The sequence below is a fragment of the Trachypithecus francoisi genome, unplaced genomic scaffold (genome assembly GCF_009764315.1).
Source record: "Trachypithecus francoisi isolate TF-2019V2 unplaced genomic scaffold, Tfra_2.0 Lachesis_group17, whole genome shotgun sequence".
In the NCBI taxonomy this organism is placed as follows: Eukaryota; Metazoa; Chordata; class Mammalia; order Primates; family Cercopithecidae; genus Trachypithecus; species Trachypithecus francoisi.
Genome location: NW_022681462.1, coordinates 44,821,360 through 44,840,277, shown reverse-complemented (window position 1 = coordinate 44,840,277; position 18,918 = coordinate 44,821,360). Strand labels below are relative to the sequence as shown.

General features: G+C 40.2%; 1 protein-coding gene across 11 annotated transcripts in view; it reads left to right on the top strand.

Moving 5' to 3' along the window:
- Positions 1-18,918, top strand: part of LIMS1 (LIM zinc finger domain containing 1) — a 151,039-nt gene that overhangs the window by 55,541 nt on the left and 76,580 nt on the right. Inside the window, exons 1-2 of one of the 11 annotated variants that reach the window (XM_033175531.1) lie at positions 990-1,118; positions 11,066-11,183. The exons of 3 other annotated variants lie outside the window; for them this stretch is intronic. The gene's annotated coding sequence lies outside the window, so the exon portion shown is untranslated. Of the gene's footprint in view, positions 1-983; positions 1,313-11,065; positions 11,214-18,918 lie in introns of those variants that run through there. 7 more of the 11 variants (XM_033175529.1, XM_033175532.1, XM_033175527.1 and 4 more) reach the window with 7 other exon arrangements.

The following is an 18,918-nucleotide window of genomic DNA, read 5'->3' as shown; positions in this document are numbered from 1 at the left end:
GTTGTTTTCTTGAGATTTTTGTGTGTGTGTTTGTTTTGTTTTATTGTGGTGGTATGTTTGTTTTTGTTTTTGCTTTTTAGAGACAGGGTCTCCCTGTGTTGCCTAGTCTGGTCCTGAACTTCTGGGCTCAAGTGATCTCCCACTTTGGCCTTGGAAAGCACTGATATTACAGGCAGGTGTAAGCCACTGCACCTGGCCATTTTCTTGTTTTTAAAGATTAACCTCAGGCCCTAATTATGTTATCATCCTGGAAATGCCATCATCCTAAAAAATGATTCCTCTATAATAAAGAAATTGGGTAAAGGAGCTTTCTTACTGTATTTTCAGTGAATCCAGGCAAGGACACCTTCATTCATGGAAGGGGAAGGCTGAATTAATTGCTCTCAAGTTCTTTCTTAGCTTAAACTAAAGATCCCCTTATTCTTCAGTGGAAACTTGGCACTGAGGAGTCCCAGGAGGTGACTCAGTCGGATATGTGAGGCCTTGGCACCACTGGCCTTGCTTCTTCTCTGCACTGTGTTTGTCAGGGATATCTGGGACAGAAAATAATTTCCGCTGCTGGGGCAGCCAGAGCCTGGCATGCCTGTCTCTAAGCTGGCCTGCGCCTTGCCACCGGAAGATGTAATGTAGAGTAGCTGCTTGACCCCAAAGCAGCATTCAGAGGGCACATAAAGAAGCTCCGTTAATTCAAACATGTAGGTATTATAGAGATCCAGAGGGCCAGAGGCTGTCATTTTTTTAAAGTAACCTCTTTCAATGCTGATCAGTTATTCATTTTTCTAAATATTTGTCTGCATGTTATATGTGCTTTCAATAAGTTTTTGGATGAATTTCTTAACTTCATAAAGTATATAAAACAACTTAGCAGGATATGAGTTATGACATTTAGGGGTGTTGTCCTGTTGCTTCAGAACAGTGGGATTATCGTGTAATACACCATGTCACATGATTTGACTAAATACAGGAAAAAAAAACCCTGAACTTGGTTTCATTGGCTCAAATATAGTTCAAGACAACGGAGACAAAGCTAAGATGAGGAAGTTCTATACAGTTTAGGAAATAGGGGCTTTCAAAGATAATTCGCAGTGATGTGAAACTGGCCTCCCAAGCCCTGATAAGTAAGTTAAATAAGAGAGTAGGAACCAGGAGGGAGGTTCTTTACTCTTGAACTAAGGGAAGGGGAGCTGGAGGTGCCTCAGGTAGAGTGCGCAGGTTTGCAGAACTAGGTCTGTGTGTGTAAAGTGACTAAGGCGGGGGAGTGGAAGTTTAAGAGAAGAAATGGACCTGATCGCCTAAATCAGCCAAACACAGGGTATTGTTGTATTTCTGGATTTGTTTTCCTTATGACCTATCTTTCTCAGTTATTTAAGAAGCAAATCTAAAGGATATTTGTTGAAACTCTATGCAGAAAGGGTCCTGGGTGAGTTGTAGTAACCTTTAGCCATGCTGATTAAAATTTCCTCCCTGCTGCAGAGGTTATGATTGTGGTTCTTTTATCTTGTAGATGTATATTTAATTATTGAAATATGCGAAAACTTTGTATTTTATTGGTTTGAAAGTAGGGTGAGTGTGGAAGGGAAACTATGCCTTTTGTTTGCAAAGAAAAATGTAAAAACAATTGATAAACAGTATTTAGTGTCGTATGGTTTATGTCCTGCAGAACCTTCTATAAAAGACTTTAGCTTTTGGCATTTTATTACATTAATTTTTTGAAACATTATTTCTGCTGCCTAGAATCTTTGGTGGGGAAATGTACTATTTAACAATATGTTTAGTGAACTTTTGTCCTGTCATGGTAAGAAGAAAGCAGCTATAACTAAATCAGGAGTTACTCTTATTCATTAACTTGTAAAACTCTAGTTTAAAAAAAAAAAAAAAAAGAAAGAAAGAAAGAAAAAACTGCTAAACTGCTGGTCATTTTTTTTAAAGTTTTGTTTTTAATTGACACATATTTATGGAGTACAGTATGATGTTTTGGTCCATATGTACATTGTACAGTGATCAAAGCAGGGTAATTAGCCTATGAATCATCTCAAATATCACTTTTTTGTGGTAACAACACTTAAAATCCTCTTGAGGTATTTTGAGATATATAATACAGTATTATTAATTATAATCACCTTGCTGTACAATAGATCACCAGAACTTACTCTTTCTATCTAATTTTGTACCCGTTGACAAACTCTTAGTTTCATTGATTCTGTTGTTTTTCTAGTCTCTTTTTCAATTATTTATGTTCTGATATTTGTTATTTCCTTCCTTCTGCTGACATTGGGCCTAGTTTGTTATTTTTCTAGTTCCTTGAGGTGTAATGTTAGGCTGTTATTTGAGATCTTTCTTTTTTGATGTAGGTGTCTATTACTGTAAACTTCCCTGTTAGCTCTAACTTTTGCTGCATCCCATAAGTTTTAGTATGTTGTGTTTCCATCTTCGTTTGTCACAAGATATTTTTATATTTTTCCTTTATTTTCTTTAATTTCCCCTTTAATTTTTTCTTTGACTCGATAGTTGTTTAGGAGCGTATTGTTTAATTTCCACATATTTGTTAATTTTCCATGTCCTCCTGTTACTGTAGAAACTATTCTAGTTTCATACCATTGTGATCAGAAAAGATACCTGATATAATTTCACGCTTCTTGACCTGTCCTGGAGAATGTTTCATGTGCACTTGAGAAGAATATGTATTCTGTTGCTGTTGGGTGGAATTTCCCCTGCAGGCCTCTCTTAAAGGAACTCTAATGCCTCAGACCTACATTTGGAAAATATTTATTAAGGGGTGATTATTTACCCACAAAAGAATCTTTTACTTTACTACATAACTTGCCCTATACAGTGGACTTCCTATAGATTTAAATGTATTTGCAAAAGCATTGATTTTACAGTTAACCTTCAAGAACATTAAGAGTGATACCGATTGCATGTGTAAGGGAGTCTCTTATGTAGATGTATGTTGTGTGTATGTACACGTGTATATGTGTACATTCACATACGTAGTCAGGAAATAAGGAATAGTTATAATGAACAGGAGAACACAAGTATTTTTCATGGATAAGAAAGAAAACGTTGAAAAGAGGATGATCATTTTAATTTAGTCTTTCAGATAAAAAGGGTACATGCTTTTTAGTTTGCAAACAAGGCAGCACTGCATAGCTGATAGAATGAAAATAGGATAAAATATTCTTAATGAACATAAACACTTGGTGGTGTTTTAAAAAATATACAAAAATAACTAAACATCAGGCCATCACAGGTTGTGTCAAGATTTTGAGACTAACCAAAAAACGGGGAACCCCCTGTAAGTCTAAGAGATGGCACCATGGAGGTAGTGACTTTTGAGTTGGGCTTTGAAGAATTTGACAAATGATGGAAAAGAGTGTTGTTCTAGGCAGAGTTGGCAACAGCTTGAGCAAAGGTTTGCAGGTTGATGTTACTTTCTGTTCAGAATCCTCCACTGCCTTTCCATCTCACTTAGAGTAAAATCCAGTTTTTATTCTGCGCTGCAAGTGCTTTCTGGATCTACCCCCTGCCCTATTCCTTTCTGTACTATGTTTTCCGCATTAGCCTGGAAGATACGTTAAAGCAGGGGCTTTGTTTCCTCTTGCTAACCTCTGTATTCCCAGTGCCCAGAGCAGTAAGTGCTCAATAAATAAATGTTGAATGAATGAAAGAAATTCAAAAATTATCGACTGTGCTGGAATGTTTGAAGGATAAGAATGGCAGGGAGGGAGGGTGTATGTGGATTATTGGTTTTGAGGGCAGTGTAAAGTTTGGGTACATTAGGGAAGCATCTATGATGTTGCAGTGAAGTGTTTGCTAATATTACAGTGTAGAGAATGGATTAGAAGGACTAAAGAGCAAGATAGCAATACCATACGAAAGGATGTGTCAGTGGGTCCTTCATTCAGTGGACATTTGAGTGGTTTCCCCATGCTAAGCACTGTGTTAGGTTCTAGGGGACACAAAGGTGACTGAGAAATGGTTTCCATGGGTAGTGCCAGATGTGTGAACATCTTGTAGCAAAGGACTGAGCAAATGATGTGGTGGGGCCTGAACCTGGGCCTTGTCAGAGGCGTGGGAAGGAGTCTGAAGTCTCATTGGTAGTTTCTTGATGTCAGTAGTTCCGAGAGTTCCCAGAAAAAAAGAGGAAGCCTTCAGTGAAACTTTTTTTTTTTAATTGATTGATTGACAAGGTCTTGCTCTGTCACCCATGCTAGAGTGCAGTGGCACGATCATGGCTCACTGTAGCCCTGACCTCCTGGGCTCAAGAGATTCTTCTGCTCCAGCCTCCCAAATAGCTGTGATTACAAGCACGTACCACCATGCCTGGCTACTTTTTAAAATTTTTGTAAAAACAGTCTTGCTGTGTTGCCCAGGCTTGTCTTGAACTCGTGGCCTCAAAAGATCTTCTTGCCTTGGCCTCTCAAAATGCTGAGATTACAGACTTGAGCCACCATGCTTGGCCCTTTAAGGGAACTTTTAAAAATGTTTTTAGTTTTTTTTTTTTTTTTTTTTGAGACAGAGTCTTGCTGACATCCAGGCTGGAGTGCAGTGGTGCCATCTCAGCTCACTGCAACCTCCGCCTCACAAGTTCAAGTGATTCTCCTGTCTCAGCCTCCCGAGTAGCTGGAATTATAGGCATGCACCACCACGCCTGGCTAATTTTTGTATTTTTGGTAGAGATGAGGTTTCACCATGTTGACCAGGCTGCTTTTGAACTCCTGACCTCAGGTGATCCACCTACCTCGGCCTCCCAAAGTGCTGGGATTACAGGCGTGAGCCACCACGCCCAGCCTAGTTTTATTTTGTTAATACAGGGACTTACAGTGATTTTAAATTGCGTCTTGCCCAAAAGTTAGCAATATATTGATTGACCCATTAGTTCCAGGAGAAAGAGGTATACAGGAGCAGTGTTTTAGCTCCGAGTCAGCGTGTCACTTCTGGGGCACAGTTTGTCAGAATAGTTACAGGATGAAATAGTTACAGAATAGTTACAGGATGTCCTGTAGAGTGCTTGATTAAAATAAGTGGCAGGTGGGGAGGTATTTTATTTATTTATTTGTTTATTTTATTTATTTATTTATTTATTTATTTATTTATTTATTTATCTTGAGACGAAGTCTTGCACTGTTGCCCAGTGGTGCGATCTCGGCTCACTGCAAGCTTCGCTTCCTGGGTTCATGCCATTCTTCTGCCTCAGCCTTCCAAGTAGCTGGGACTACAGACATGAGCCACCACACCCAGCTAATTTTTTGTATTTTTAGTAAAGACAGGGTTTCACCATGTTAGCCAGAATGTTCTCGATCTCCTGACGTTGTGGTCCACCTGCCTCGGCCTCCCAAAGTGCTGGGATTACAGGTGAGAGCCACCGCACCTGTCTGTGGGGAGGTCTTTTATACCCCAAATGTTGCCACAAATGTATGGTAATATTGTTGGGAGAAAAGAATACTTTATCAGCCCAGATGGGACATATAGAATCTAAAAAATTGAAAAATAACTTTTACCAATTTTTGTGTGTGGGAGGGGGTGTGTGGAGAAGAGACAGAGATTCCCTTATAGGGCTTTAAAATGTACTACGCTAAAAGAAAGTTTGTTTGCAGCCTGGAAGACATTTAGACTACCTAGTTCTTTGGGTTCAGCTGCTTATGGTCTTTCTTGTCACTTATTTAACAGTTTCAGACCATAAGGAGCATATGGTTTTGTCACTTGTTCCTTATTCATTGAGCCTGTTTATCCTTGAAATACTGTGGTGTAAGTTGAAAGACCACTGATTTAAATTTTACTTCTGCCATTTGTGTGATTTTGAACAAATTGTTTAATATCTGAGTTGCATATTCCTCATCTGTAAATGGCAATAGTATTTAATCTGTGAGTAGTGTATGTAAAAGGATCCTAGCTTGATATTTGGTGGGATCTAGGTGGCCAACAAATGTTCTCCTTTTTATTGTATTAATAGTAAAATGTGTATAACATTCACCTGTGAAGGACTCTTGGGTTGGTTCCATACCTTGGATATTGTGAATAATGCTGCTGTAAATATGCATGTACACATACCTGTTTGCATCCTTGTTTTCAGTGCTTTTGGATATATACCCAGAACTGGGATTGCTGGGTAATGTGATAATTCTATGTTTAATTTTTTGAGGGACTTCCAGTCATTCTCTGCCTTTGTTTTTTGGTTTACTCTGCATCATTTATGCATATCTCCTTTAAGATCCAAAATTGCTAGAGGTCAGGGTTGAAAGCAGCCAAATTCACTTTAGTGCCTGGTAGTCTCATGGTTTGTCTCCACTTCCAAACATGTCCAAACCTTGTCCAAGCCTCCCACTATCTGACTTCTACTGTGAAAAAAGCCATTCTTCTCTTTCTTTTGCTTTTTTCTTAAATCTTCTCCCCTTCGATTGCCTTTTCTTTCCCTAATTCTTTCCTTCTCACCTCCTGCTTTCTATAAAGGAATGCTGGGGAAAAGGTCTTGCAGGGGTTACTTCTCCATCCCCACTCTCAGGCCTACCCAGACCTGGAGTTGCTGTCTTTGTGAAAAGGGACATAGAAACAGAATGACATCTAGATGCTAGATAACATCAATTTACAATAAACTGTAAGCCAGACTTTCAGAAAAATTAGCACCTGTATAATACTAAAAAATGCCAAGTATTTGGGAAAGGTTGGGTGGGGAATGAAAAAATAGCATCATCCATGGGAGTAATTCAACTGTCAGGGCTGCCAGCCTAGCATGCTGCTACCAACAGCTGGGAAGAAATCATAAAGTGAATTTTCCACAGACACACCAGCCAGAAATAAACACCAGACTGCCAAGTCAGATGTGATTTCTTAGTCATAAAAGGTACTTTTCATTCCTGTAATCCTGATTGGCCTGGTCAATAATTAAAAGTCAACATTCAGTTTTATTTTACTTATTTCTAGGACCATTATAGAATCCTTCAGTCATTACATATCTGGTGAGACCTTAGTGGTAAGTAAAGGATATCCATGCACTTGAGGGGAAGGAAGTGTTCATACATGAAATAGCTAGAATAGTAACAAAGCTCCCTTTAAATTCAGGCAGTAGCAATGAGCTACTGGTAACAGCCCTAAGGAGAAAATGAGCAGCAGCCAGAATTTTGAGATTAATTTTAATAATTTATTAATGAATGGACCAGCAGAGAACAGGTGGGAAGGATATGGTCGACAAGTGGTAGGAATGAAGAATTCAGCTGTGGGGCTTAGAAAGTTCACCACACACGCCTGCCCTGTAAGTTACGGTGAATTCTGTGGAAGTGATTAGAGTGGAGAAGGAACAAAGAGGGCTGGAATCCAGACGTTCCATGACTAACCCCAAGATGACTAAACTGAATGCACCCACAGAAAGGGAAGTGACATTTACTGAGAACACATTTTATGTTGCTGCATGCTTAAAATGCTTTCTTTGTGTTCTCAGTCCTTACTAGTCTGTGAGGGGGGTTTATTTTGTCTACATTACAGATGAAGAATCTCACCTGCAAATGAAGAAAGTTGCCTGGCCGATAAGAGATCGTTTGAAATGAAAGGATTTCAGGGTTTCTTTCTACTGAGCTTATTCAATAAGTAGGGCTTATTATACTATCTAGAATGGTGCTATCCTATAGAAATATAATGTGAACCCCATGTGTAGTTTAAGATTTTCTAGTAGCCATTTAAAACAGGCAAAAGATAGATAAGATTAATTTTAGTAATATGTTTAATTTAACCCAGTATATCAAACTGTCATCATGTCCAAGCTATATGCATATCATGTCATCAGCATTTTAAAATTACCAAGAGAATCCAGTGTGTACTTTAAAGTCCATCTGAATTCAGACTAGCCACATTTCAAGTTGCTGCATGTGACTACTGGCTGCCAAAGTGGACAGCATAGCTCTAAAAAAGATGGTAGAGAGACTCATCCTAAAAAAATTAAAGGTAGAGGCCCTGCTTTGAAGCCATTGAGAGGAATTATGGTGGGGAAGGAAAGCAGCTTCACCTGGGGTGGAAAGCTCTGTGGAAGGAAGGTACCATACATAAAAGCAAGGCTGCTCTTGAAAGAATGTGACCATATCATGCGAGGACATTACTGACTGAAGGGCTATTTATGGAAGGCAGTAAGGTTATACCGACCTTTATCACCACTGCCAGTCATGACCACAGGAAGGCTCTGTGGTGTTGACTGCTAGATGCTGAACCGTATTTGGGCGGAGTTGCGAGGATGCTGTATCTTGGCAAATCTACTAACCATTAGGAGTGGAAACCACAGCCTTTAATGTATGTGTGGATGTCATTCCCAAAGAATCTATTCTTCCAGTGCCTTTTTCAGATGAGGAGGTGTGATGTGTGCTTGAGGAAGTAAGCATGAACAAACTACCTTACATGGGAATTCCCAGACCTCAACTCCACCCAGACCAAGATAAATGATGGTTTCAGACTGCTATTCCAGCAAAACAGGGACCATCCTATGCTTATAATATTCAGTCATTTCTTCCATACTTTCTTACTTTAAAAAATATTATTGAAATGTCCGCTTGGTCTTCTTTCTTCTTGTGATTCTGCCCACGTTGTTGTCTTTGTCCCACTTGGTTGTTTGTCCCATTATACTTGGTTTATTTTGTTGCTGCTGCTGTTTTGTAGTCAACTATGTACTAGGAATTAGTGTATCCCCCAGATCCTGTTCTTGGCTCTCAGCTATGGGACTTTAATTCTGTTCCTTCATTTGAAAAATGAAAAGGATTAGAATTAGAGTCCTTTATAATCTTTTGGGGCCCTCATTTTGCAGCTCGTTTGGAGACTGCTTTTTTTATTGTGGTAAAAAACACATAAAATCTACCATCTTAATCATTTTTAAACTCGACAGTTCAACAGTGTTAAGTACACAAGAAGTTGCTACTTATAATAAAATGTCAAATAAGATCTAGAGGCTTGAGGAGAACCTGAGGTTGTCTGTGGAGGGTGGAAGGCTTATGCTGGAGTGGCTCCCTGAGAGCGAAGATCAGGAGTGAGAGACGATCTCCTAGTATTCACTTGCAGAAGTAACTTAAAACTGCTAAAAGGATGTGTGTCAGGGCTTTGGCATTCTGCCCAGACATAGAAAGACTTGATACTGTTTTGACTTCCTGTGTCCCAGTAGCTATTCAGCAGCCAACATTTGTATAGTATTTTATCTTTCTCAGCTTATTTTGAATGAACAATAATTAATACTCTTAGTATTAATACAAATCAATTCGTAATTCTTACAAAAGTGTGAGATAAATGAGCATGTGCTGTCTTTAATTTACAAAGGAGGAAATGAAAGGGTTTGAGGAAGATGAGCTGTAGGTCACGCTGTAGCTGTGGAAGGGGCAGAAAAGCCAGAGAGTGGCTCAGGAGTCTGGTGATATATATGATGACAACATTTTAAAAATAAGAGGTGGGGAAAATAACTTTTTGGAATATTAACATAAATGTAAAATGATATACAGAACACTTCAATGGAATTCAGTTAGGTTTCAGATTTTACATTCCCCATTAGGGGTGTATGTAAAGAAAGGGCATGTTGGCCAGGCGCAGTGGTTCACGCCTGTAATCTCAGCACTTTGGGAAGCTGAGACGGGCAGATCACCTGAGGTCAGGAGTTTGAGACCAGCCTGACCAACATGGAGAAACCTCATCTCTACTAAAAATACAAAATTAGCCAGGCGTGGTGGCACATGCCTGTAATCCCTGCTACTCAGAAGGCTGAGGCAGGAGAATCGCTTGAACCTGGGAGGCAGAGGTTGCGGTGAGCCGAGATCGCGCCATTGCACAGCCTGGGCAATGAGAGCGAAACTCCATCTCTAAAAAAAAAAGGGCATGTTGAGGAAATAGGAGCTTGAAGTACGTGCGATGGTTCATTAATTTCCCTACGAAACATCTTTTTTTTTTTAAAGACAGAATCTTGCTCTGTTGCTGGAGTGCAGTGGCATGATCTTGGCTCACTGCAGCCTCCACCTCCTGGGTTCAAGCGATTCTCCTGCCTCAGCCTCCTGAGAAGCTGAGATTACAGGCACACGCCACCACACACAGCTAATTTTTGTGTTTTTATTAGAAGCGGAGTTTCTCCTTGTTGGCCAGTCTGGTCTCGAACTCCTGACCTCAGGTGATCCACCCGCCTCAGCCTCCGAAAGTGCTGGGATTATAGGCATGAGCCACTGTGCTTGGTCAAAACATCTTAATTGGACCTTTTTTAAATTCACAGACCACTTTGAGACTCTAACACTTACGACCTTCATAGAAAAAAATGCACAAAGGTATATGCATAGGAAATTTTTGTGTAACTTCAAGGAATTCATGTCCCCAGTCCCGCCACAGCAACACATGATTGTAATGATGATTGCATTTCTGAAGACTTTTTTAAAGCCTTTTTTTGGTTAGGAGAGTTAAAATGTTGTGAAATCTTGATAATTGAATAAGCAGCAAATTCACTAGCAGTCACTAGAGGGTGATGTTTTCTAGCATACAACATCAAGTTCTTTCTGGCAGGTTGCCATTGTAGGTTCCTGTGTATGTGCTTGCTTGTATGTATGTCTGTGTCTGTGTGTGAGAGACAGAGGCACACACACACTGTCTCTACCTGCATAGGTAAAAGAATTTCTTTGTGCATATTTCTTTTTTCTCCTTTTTGCTTATCTATAATACAAGCAGAAATGCCTTTTGCTCTTTTTTTTTTGAGACAGAGAGTCTTGCATGTTACTCAGGCTGGAGTGCAGTGATGCAATCTCGTCTCACTGCATCCTCTGCCTCCCAGGTTCAAGCGATTCCCCTGCCTCAGCCTCCTGAATAACTGGGATTACAGGTGCCCACTGCCACACCCGGCTAATTTTTTATGTTTTTTAGTAGAGACAGAGTTTCACTATGTTGGCAAGGCTGGTCTTGAACTCCTGACCTCGTGATCCACCTGCCTTGGCCTCCCAAAATGCTGAGATTACAGGCGTGAGCCACCATGCCTAGCCAGAAATGCTGTTTTTTAAAAAGTCTTCTCCCACATGTTCTACAGATGAATTCTGAATGTTTTCTAATATATCCTTGTTTTTCATCATCCTAGGAATAGCTGCCAATTATGAGCACCCACCGTGGTTGGCTGTGCACTGGGTGGCTTATGAACTTTACCCCTTATCCCTACAACTGCAGCATGTGTTATTTCATAGATTAGGACCTGACATGTAAGTAGCTGGCTCAAAGCCTTCCATCTGGTAAGTTTGCCAGTATATCATCAGTTCATAGTAAACTAAAACAAAAGTCTACTTTATCCAAACTTTTTAGTTTATAAATGAATTTTTGTCACCTAGTATGTCTTAGATTTGATTTGAGACTTTTTGTTTTTGTTGTTGCCACAGCTTTAATAAAATTAACATAAACTTGTGACTCTGTATAGGCTAGGAGGAAGGAGAGATTGAACAGTACTGTGTGTGGAAGGAAAGATTGAAGGTAGGGCAGCCAGATGGTTAGCTTTGCAGATACCAGGCCAGTGAGAAGAAAACAGCTAGTTCAGTATTTTGCTCAGGATTAAGCCCTCATGGTTGGATACTAGCCATCTTGCAGTGGGTGGGAGTGGGGAATCCTTTTGGGAGAACAGAGCGGGTGTGGGAGTGAGGCCTGCCCAGGCAGATGTGTGCCAGTCTGACACTGTTCATTTCTTCTGTTGTTTATGCCAGTTCAGGCATCATGGAAGCTGCGTCTGTTTCTCCTGTCTTTGTAAACATAGCCCTGGTCTTTCAAAAAGCAGTGGCTGTGTGGGTCTTTTAAGGTATTCCTTCAGGAATTGTGGTGTCCGCTATTTCGTTTAAGGAGTTAGCATCTTATAAAGAAAAATCTGTTTTCTCAAGGCTCTGTAGTAATGACATTTTAAGTTTGTATACCAAATATGGTATTTACTTCTTCCTATTAGAGTCTCTAAATTTCAGTCTGTGGGCCAAATCTACCTCCCGTTTCTGTTTAATTATTTTATTGGGGGGGTAATATTTATCCCCTCAAGCATTTATTCTTTGTGTTACAAACAATCCAATTATTTTAGTTATTTTTAAATGTCCAATTTAATTATTATTGACTGTAGTCACCCTGTTGTGCTATCAAATACTAGGTCTTATTCCTTCTTTCTAACTAATGTTTTTGTACCCATTAACCATTCCCTTCCCACTCCCCATCTCACCACTACCCTTCCCAGCCTCTGGTAACCATCCTTCTGCTGTCTGTGTCCATGAGTTAAATTGTTTTGATTTTTAGATCCCATGAATAAGTGAGAACAAGCGATGTTTATCTTTCTGTGCCTGGCTTATTTCACTTGACATAATGATCTCCAGTTCCATCCATGTTGTTGCAAATGGCTGGATCTCATTCTTTTTTATGACTGAGTAATACTACATTGTGTATAAGCACCACATTTTTTCTTTATCCATTCGTCTGTTGATGGACATTTAGGTTGCTTCCAAATCTTGGCTATTATGATCAGTGCTGCAATTAACATAGGAGTGCAGATATCTCTTTGATATACTGATTTCCTTTCTTTAGTGTATATACCCAGCAGTGGGAGTGCTGGATCCTATGGTAGCTCTATTTTTAATTTTTTGAAGAGCCTCCATATTGTTCTTCACAGTGATTGTACTCATTTACATTTCCACCAACAGTATACAAGGGTTCCCTTTTCTCCACATCCTCACCAGCATTTGTTATTGCCTATCTTTTGGATATAAGCCATTTTAACTGGGGTGAGATGAGATCTCATTGTAGTTTTGATTTGCATTTCTCTGATGATCAGTGATGTTGAGCACCTTTTCATAGGCCTGTTTGCCATTTGTATATTTTCTTTTGAGAAATGTCTTCATATATTTTGCCCATTTTCTGATCAGATTATTATATTCGATTTTTTTCCTATAGAGTTGTTTAAGCCCCTTATATATTCTGGTTGTTAATCCCTTTGTCAGATGGTTACTTTGCAGATATCTTCTCCCATTCTGTGGTTATCTTTTCACTTTGTTGATTGTTTTCCTTTGCTATGCAGAAGCTGTATTTTTGTTGTTGTTTTTGTTTTTGTTTTTGAGATGGAGTCTCACTCACTCTGTTGCCAGGGCTGGAGTGCTGTGATGCAATCTCTGCTCACTGCAACCTCCGCCTTTGGGCTCAAGCAATTCTCCTGCCCCAGCCTACCGAGTAGCTGGGGCTACAGGCACATGCCACCACACCTGGCTGATTTTTTGTATTTTTAATAGAGACGGGGTTTTGCCATGTTGGCCAGGCTGGTCTTGAACTCCTGACCTTAGGTGATTCGCCCACCTTGGCCTCCCAAAATGTTGGGATTACAGGCGTGAGCCACCGCACCTGGCCTTGCAGAAGCTTTTAAACTTAATGTGATCCCATTTGTGCATTTTTGCTTTGGTTACCTGTGCTTGTGGGGTATTACTCAATAAATTTTTGCCCAGACCAATGTCTTTGAGAGTTTCCCAAACATTTCCTTATACTAGTTTCATAGTTTAAGATCTTAAATTTAAGTCTTTAATTCATTCTGATTTGATTTTTGTTTATGGTGAGAGGTAGGGGTCTAGTTTCATTCTTCTGCATTATGGATATCCAGTTTTCCCAGCACCATTTATTGAAGAGACTGTCTTTTCCTCAAAGTGTATGTTCTTGGCACCTTTGTGGAAAATGACTTCACTGTAGGTGTGTGGATTTTCTTTCCGGGTTCTCTGTTCTGTTCTATTGGTCTGTATGTGTTTTTTTGTTTTTTTTTTTTGTTTGTTTGTTTGTTTGAGACGGAGTCTTGCTCTGTCGCCCAGGCTGGAGTGCAGTGGCCGGATCTCAGCTCACTGCAAGCTCCGCCTCCCGGGTTCACGCCATTCTCCTGCCTCAGCCTCCCGAGTAGCTGGGACTATAGGCGCCCGCCACCTCGCCCGGCTAGTTTTTTGTATTTTTTAGTAGAGACGGGGTTTCACCGTGTTAGCCAGGATGGTCTCTATCTCCAGACCTCGTGATCCGCCCGTCTCGGCCTCCCAAAGTGCTGGGATTATAGGCTTGAGCCACCGCGCCCGGCTGTATGTGTGTTTTTATGCCAATACCATGCTGTTTTAGTTACTATATATATACGTAACATTACACTCACCAAACTATGGAGGATTCACCACCAGACCAGGAAGCAACAGCCTAGGCTCCAGAGTCAGCCACTTGTCTGTGCACAGTGAGGGAGGGTCTCATGAAGTTTCAATGCAGTCTGGGACTCTTAGCTCTTTTTGTAACAAGTTGTTTGGCATCAGACCCAGTCACGAGGGCCCTTCGTGACTGGGCTCAAGGAACACAGAAAGGTCACAACTTGTTTTTGCGATTGTCTATTGTTTTTCAATAACTAATGTATAGGAATAGATTGAAATAGAGATTTCTCTGAAACAGCGCTGTATGAATGCCTCAAAGGGCTCACACAGCCTGTTCCAGGACTTGGTGACCCTTGTTTGTGTCCATGTTCAGTTGAGTTCAAATATAATATTTAACTTTTCCTCCACACATGCCTGGCTAATTTTTGTATTTTTGGTAGAGACAGGGTTTCACCATGTTGGCCAGGCTGGTCTCAAACTCCTGAACTCAGGTGATCCACCCACCTTGGCCTCCCAGAGTGCTGGGATTACAGGTGTGAGCCACCACGCCCAGGCTAGAATTGTTTATTCTATTTCTGTGAAGAATGTCATTGGTATTTTTGATGAGGATTTTATTGAATCTATAAATTGAGTAGTATGGACATATTAACAATATTGACTCAACCCATGGAATGTCTATTTTTTGGTGTTCTCTTCAATTTTGTTCATCAGTGTTTTATAGTTTTCATTGTAAGAGATGTTTCACTTCTTTGGTTAAATTAATTCCTGGGTATTTTATTTTATTTGTATCTATTGTAAATGGGAGTACTTTTTAAATTTCTTTTTCGGGTCATTCACTGTTGGCATATAGAAATGGTACTGACTTTTGTATGTTGATTTTGTATACTCCAACTTTACTGACTTTATCAACTCAAATAGTTTTTTAGTGAAGTCTTTAGGTTTTTCCAAATATAAAATCATATCTGCAAACAAGGATAGTTTGAAGACTTCCTTTCCAATTTGGATGCCCTTTATTTCTCTTCTCTGATTGCCCTAGCCAGCACTTCCAGTACTGTGTTGATAACAGTGGTGAAAGTGGGCATCCTTGTCATGTTCCAGATTTTAGAGCAAAGGCTTTCAGTTTTTCCCCACAGTATGATACTAGCTGTGGGTCTGTCATATGTGGCTTTTATTATGTTGAGGAATGCTTCTATACCGAGTTTTTTGAGGGTTTTTTAAAATCAGGAAGTGATGTCAAATTTTATCAAATGTTTTTTCAGCATCGGTTGAAATGATCATAAGATTTTTATCCTTCATTCTGTTAATACGATGTATCACATTGATTGATTTATAACACTGATTGATTTGCATGTGTTGAACCATCCTTGCGTAAATCCCACTTGATTACAATGAATGATTGTATTGTTGAATTCTGTTTTGTAATATTTTGTTGAAGATTTTTGCATCAAAATTCATCAGAGATATTGACCTGTGGTTTTCTTTTAGTATTATTATTATTTTTTTATTGAGACAGGGTCTTGCTGTGTCGCCCAGGCTGGAGTGAGTAGTTTAATCATGATTCAATGAAACCTCAACCTACTGAGTTCAAGCTATCCTCCCATCTCATCCACCTGAGCAGCTGGGAGTATAGGCATGTGCCACCATGCCCGGCGAATTTTTTGTATTTTTTGTAGAGACGTATTTGTATTTTTAGGGTTTCGCCATGGTACCCAGGCTGGTCTGGAACACCTGGGTTCAAATGATCTGTCTGCCTTGGTGTCCCAAAATGCTGAGATCTACAGGCACGAGCCACTCGCCCAGCCAGGTTTTCTTTTTTTCGACATGTCTTTTTCTGGTTTTGTTGTCAGGGTAACACTGGCCTTGTAGAATAAGTTTGGAAGTATTCCCCTCTCCTCTATTTTTCAGATAGTTTGAGTAGGATTAGTATTAGTTCTTCTTTAAATGTCTGGTATAATTCAGCAGTGAAGCCGTCAGGTCCTGGCCTTTTATTTACTGGGAGACTTTTTATTACGACTTTTATCTCGTTACTTGTTATTGGTCTGTTCAGGTTTTGGATTTCTTCATGGTTCAATCTTGGTAGGTTGTATGTATCTAGAAATTTTTCCATTCCTTCTAGATTTTCTGATTTATTGGCATATAGTTGCTCATAGTAGCCACTAATGATCCTTTGAATTTCTGCAGTATCAGTTGTAATGTCTCCTCCCCCCACCCCCCGCCCCCGGCACTTGAGACAGTCTTGCTGTGTCACCCAGGCTGGAGTGATCTTGGCTTACTACAACCTCCACCTCCTGGGTTCAAGTGATTCTCCTGCCTCAGCCTCCTGACAAGCTGGGATTACAAGCATGTGCCGCCCATGCCTGGCTAAGTTTTTTTATTTTGTTTTGTTTTTGTAGAGATGGAGTTTTACCTCTTGGTCAGGCTGGTCTTGAGCTCCTGACCTCCAATGATCCACCTACCTTGGCCTCCCAAAGTACTGTGAGCCACCATGCCTGGCCTCATTTTAATCTCTGATTTTATTTGGGTCCTCTCTTTTTCTCAGTCTGGCTAAAGGTTTATCAATTTTGTTTAACTTTTCAAAAAAACTATTTTACTAATTTTTTTGTTTCCTTCATTTCAGTTTCATTTATTTCTATTCTGAACTTTACTATTTCTTTTCTTCTATTATTAATTTTGGGTTTGGTTTGCTCTTGCCTGTCTAGTTCTTTAAGATGCATTGTTAGGTTATTTATTTGAAGGGTTTTTTGTTGTTGATGTAGACATTTAGAGCTCTAAACCTCCCTGTTATTACTGCTTTTCCTGTATCTCATAGGTTTTGGTATGTTATGTTTCTATTATCATTTGTTTGAAGAACTTTTTCATTTTCCTTAATTTCTTCACTGTCCCACTGGTCATTCAGTAACATATTGTTTAATTTCCATGTATTTATATAGTTTCCAAAATTCCTCTTGTTATTTATTTCTAGTTTTTTTCTTGCCTCCAGTTGTTGTTGTTTTTTTTTTTTTTCCAGCCTGTGAGCTAAGAATATTTTGACCTTTTTTAATGATTGAGAAAAAAATAAAAGGATGATATGGAAATTATATGAAATTCAAGTTTCAGTGTTCATAAATAAAGTCTTCTTGGGACCACAACCACATTTACATATTTACTATTGTTTGTGGCTGTTTTTGAACCACGAGGGCAGGGTTGGCTAGTCACCACAAAGACTTTGTAGCCTGCAAGGCCTAAAATATTTACTATCTGGCCTTTTACAGAAGTTTGATGATTCCTGCCATAGAAGAGTTGTAGCAATTTTTGAAAACATTAACATTTTCAAATTTTAGACGGTTACTGCCTTCAGATCTTTTATCCTTAGCCTCTCAAATTAAATTTTGTTCTAATAGAAATGACTGGATATTAACGTATTTTAATTACCTTAAAACAAGTCTTGCTCCTCATCCCCCTTTCTCAAGATGGGCTTCTTGTAACTAGCATTAGCTAGCTTCCTTTCTTTCTGTCCTGGAAGACCACTAGAGCGTTGTCTAAGACCGCCCCCACTGCCCCTGCTCCTCTGAGTTGGATGAAGGAGGAGCAGGGGACCAGCAGGAGTAAAGTCTGTTGGACAGAGTGTGAGGCAGCATCTCAACTATACAGAGCACTTGGTATTCTGAAATTTGATCTCTGCCAGGTAGGAGCAGTTTACCTGCAGGAAGGATTGATGGGTCACGGATTAATGCCACATCGTTCCTTTTTCATTGGAATCCAGTTGCCTGGTGATTCCCCACCTTGTGAGTCTTAACAAGATACTGAAGCTTGCTCCCTCTTGAGAATCCGGAAGAGCCAGATGCCTGCCTTCCTAGCCTCCCCTGCAGCTGCAGCTGAGGCACAGAAATGTCCCTTGGGCTCTGGCCATCAGGTACACCTGTATTGGACTGTGACCTGCTAGAGATGCAAAGAAATAGGGATTGCCTGGAATCATTTCTGGAGAGCTCGGTTGTAACAGCACTCACGACACCCATTGTTTGGGGGCAGCAGTAGAACCCGGTGTGAGCAGCACAGTCCAGTACCCAGCGTTGGTCCATGTGGTACACTCGGTCCAGAGGTGTAGGGCTGGGGGCAGACTTCCCCCGCTGGGCAGGGTGTTGTTACAAGCTGGGTTCTTTGTTAATCCTGCAGAGTCTGTGAGCATTGCAATATCGTTATTAAATATCTCTTCTGCTTAAAATTAACCCAAGGTGGTTTCTGTTGCTTGCATCTTAGAAACCTACATGTGTCAAGCTAAATAAAGAGCTCACTCAAAATATCTAATTTTTTATAAAATTTTGAAAAAAATTCCCTATTTTGAAATTTACTGAAATGTATATCTTTCAGCATCTTATGCTGTCCCCATTTTCCTCTTTATTCATTCCAAAAATGTCTGCCGAGTACCTACTACCTGCCCAGCACATGGCTTCACATAAGCAGAAACACAAGCAGAAGAATGTGTCAGTGTTTGGACTTAGTGATGCCCCACTTAGAGAATGCCATACAGTGTAGTCTTGATCCTTATAACCAGGTCGTTGTATCTGTGTATTGTGGGCCACACTTGACAACAGTGAGGGGCCCAAGAGCAACTTGGAAAGAAAAGAAGTCAGATTATCCTCTGAGGGTGAAACTTCAGACTTGACCCAGGAGTAGAGCTCTGTAGTCTCCTAAAGGGGATGGAGTGGCTCTGGATGTATATGTAAAGAAAGGACATGACCATCTGAAAGGCCCGGTGAGCACGGAAGCAGCAGGTGTATGGGCAGTCACAGAGGTGAAGCTGGCAACCAGGCCTGGGGGCCAGGCAGCATGGCCCTCGGGC